The 3,396-nt window shown below is 52.9% G+C and overlaps 1 non-coding gene across 1 annotated transcript; it reads left to right on the top strand.

The window, feature by feature from the left end:
• The first annotated feature begins 2,518 nt into the window (after nt 1–2,518).
• LOC133747394 (small nucleolar RNA SNORA1) lies at nt 2,519–2,641 on the top strand. Its single transcript, XR_009864347.1, has one exon. It is a non-coding gene; the product is annotated as a small nucleolar RNA SNORA1 (small nucleolar RNA).
• Nucleotides 2,642–3,396: the final 755 nt, after the last annotated feature.

Genomic DNA, 3,396 nt, shown 5'->3' with positions numbered 1-3,396 from the left:
AGGGGCGGCAGCTCCGGAGCTGGCAGATGGCACCTGTCTGCCTCAGAAGGGTTCCCACTTCCGCGTGCGGCTCCCGGAGGATTCCGCTGGTGTTCCCAAGAGGGACTGTGAAATTCTGAAAATTAATTTCGATCCTTTTTTTTTTCATTTAAAAATAATAAGTGCCAGACAGAGCTGTGCTGGTTGGAGCAGGAAGCAAGGAAGTGAAGGCGGCCACCACACCCACTGGCCCTGGGAGGGCAGGGCCGTGTGGGCGTTGGGGACTCTGCTGGTGGCTCGGAGGTGGGCGTGGACGTGAGTGAGGGGTCTGTGGATGAGTAACAGCCCGCTCTCTCCCTGCCTCCTCTCCCGACGGCGCCCCTTGCTGCCTCCTGCTGCCTCCCCTTCCCTGGCCCTGGGATCTGCTTCTCTCCCTTCCCTCCCCTCCCTCCCCTCCCTCCCCTTCTTCACTTCCCTCTCCTCTCCCTCCCTCCCCTTTCCTCCCCTTCCCTCCCCTCCTCTCCCCTCCCTCCCCTTCTTCTCTTCCCTTCCCTTCCCTCCCCTTCTCACCCCACCCCTCCCCTCCTTCATCTTCTTCTCCTCCCTCTCCCTCCCTTCCCTCCCATCCCCCCCCCCAATCCCCCCCCCCGGCCACCCCCTCTCCTTCTCTGCCCTGTCCCCATGTGTCAGGGTCTCTACCTCCCTGCTGGTCCGCCTGCTGTCTGGCCTTCCCCATGTCCCCCCTGGTCGTTCCTCTCGCCTCTGTCCCCAGCTCTGTCTTGGCCCCTGTCCCTGTCTCTTCTTCATGGGCCTCCTTCCTGGGAGAGAAGTTGTGGCTTCAGCGCTTGGCCAGGTTCACTGGGAGAAGCTGAGGACTGGCCGTCTCAGGGCCATCGGCCAGGGTGAGGGGTCAGAGCCCCATCCTTAGGACCTGGGGTGCTGGCTTTGTCCCACAGGGACCCCCGGCCCCCCAGCCAGGCCAGCGACCTTTTCTATGTTTCCCTGCCTCCCTCCCCTACCCCAGGATGGGACCTGCTCTCCCAGAGGAGCCCTCACTCCTGAGACCTGCGCTGAGCTGTCAGCAGCTGGGCAAGGACAGGCTTCCTGTGTCCCCGCCAGCGCTGCCTCTGGGACTGACACTGGAAGGGCAGTGGGCACTTCCTGATCTGATCTGGTCCCGGGGCCAGACTCTGCTCACAGCTCTCTGTGTTCCAGTCTCCAGATGCAGAGAGGGAAGGAGGGGGAGGATGGAACGGGGGAGCATTTTACATGTTGGCATGTGTTTATGTGTTGGTGTGTGTTTACAGTGTTTACATGTTGGCATGCGTTTATGCATTAACGTGTGTTTTATGTGTTGCTGTGTTCACATGTTGACATGCGTTTGTTCATGTGTTGGCTGTGTTAGCATGTGTTCATGCATTGACATGTGTTTACATGTTTTCATGTGTTGACGTGTGTTTACATGCTGGCGTGTGTTTATGTGTTGACATGTGTTTGTATGTTCATGCATTGACATGTGTTTGCGTGTGTTCATGTGCTGACGTGTGTTTACATGTCGGTGTGTGTTTACGTGTTGACATGTGTTTGTGTGTTCATGTGTTGGCATGTGTTTATGTGTTGGTCTGTGTTTGCATGTTGGCGTGTGTTTATGTGTTGGCGTGTGTTTATGTGTTGGCGTGTGTTTATGTGTTGGTCTGTGTTTGCATGTTGGTCTGTGTTTGCATGTTGGCATGTGTTCATGTGTTGGCATGTGTTTATGTGTTGGTCTGTGTTTGCATGTTGGCATGTGTTTATGTGTTGGTGTGTGTTTATGTGTTGGCGTGTGTTTACGTGTTGGCGTGTGTTCCTTCTCTCTTGAGCCCCGAGTAAGCCCCTCACTTTCCTTCTGTCCGTCAGTCTCCTCCTTGGCCTGGAACAGATGCTGCCTTCCAGTCTTCCCTGATTTCCCTTCCCCCTCCTTCCCCCGACCGTCCTGTGAACTCCCCCTCTGCTGAGTCCCGGCTCCCATGGCTTCCCTGCCGCCTCTTCTGAGACCCTCACTGAGCAACAGCTTCTCGAGTCTCTGTGTTTTACTTCACGGCTCGGGGTGGGCTTCCAGAAGAGCTGAGTTGGTGTCGTCTTCTGGCCAGGGCGGCCGCTGTATTGGAATCAGGCCGTCGCCCGTGCTCGGTGTCGGGGACGCCTTGTATGGCTCCTCCTCGCCTGCGTGTCCCCCTTCCAGCACGTCCCCCCTCCCTTCACTCAATCCAGGTTCTGTGTTTCTATAGGGTCAGTCTGTCTTCCATTAGTCAGAAAAGGGGGCTGGGTGTCCCTGCCACACGTACTGGGAAATCTTACGCCTCCCACCCCAGGAATCTCCTGGCCCTGGCCATCCTCTCTCCCCCCATCCCCCTCTTCCCCTTCCCTCCCCCTCCCCTCCCCCTCCCCTCCCTCGCCCCCTCCCCCTCCCTCTCCCTCTCCCGCCTGTCTGCCTGGCCAAACGTGACGGCTCTGGAAGACCCGCAGCCCGGGAGCTGGCCAGCGCAGCACTTCCGGTTTACATCCCAAGAGTGACATGGACACTGTTGATCACGGTGTCCAAAAACTGTTAAAATTGAGACACAGGTTATGCTTCCATCACAGCCAGTGAATTGCAGTGGTGACAATGAGTCCTGTTACAATTCTAAAATTGTGTTGCGAAGGGTGTTTATGTTGACTTTTATAAGATTTCATATTCTAGGTCATTTGCCAATATTTTCTACAATTATTGTCTACAATTATTTTCTACAAATATTTCTACAGCATATTTTCTGCAATTATTCCTTTCTAGAACCCAAGAGTACATTGCTTGAAGAAATTATATTCCAAAGATTTTAGGTGGAATTTTGAAATGATTATGTAATTCAAGTGAGGATTAACAGACTTGAAATTGTGGGCTGATATGACAACTGTGAATTAAGCATCAGTTTGTTCCAAAGGGCTGGAAGATTTACAAGAGCTAACTAGATGACTTTGGACAGTGGAAGGAACTGCAACATGGGGACTTCCTTAGATAAAAATTTATTGTTAATTAAAAAAAAAAGAGTGACGTGGAAGCCTACGTTGCTGCACTGCAAACAGCTTGTGTTTGAATATTAAACACTTGGGATCTTATGGGGGGAAGTTTATCTTAAAATGTCTATTTTGGAACAGTTCTAGGCTGAACAAATCCACAGAATGACCACAGAATAGTCCCGTCTGCTTCACCCAGATTTCCCTAATATTCGCTTCGTCCACAAGCACTGTACAGTCACAACTATCGGGTGGGCAACACTGGTGCAGGATTGCGATCTGCATTGTACATCTGGTTCATTTTCTTCATTTGTCCCGTTCGACTCTTTGGAGTCCATGCATCCATGCATCCGTGCATCCATGATGTCTATCATCTATCTGTCTACT

The sequence above is a fragment of the Lepus europaeus genome, chromosome 18 (genome assembly GCF_033115175.1).
Source record: "Lepus europaeus isolate LE1 chromosome 18, mLepTim1.pri, whole genome shotgun sequence".
Lineage (NCBI taxonomy): Eukaryota > Metazoa > Chordata > Mammalia > Lagomorpha > Leporidae > Lepus > Lepus europaeus.
The sequence above is the reverse complement of the archived record's forward strand: the minus strand, read 5'-3'. Positions and strand labels throughout refer to the sequence as shown.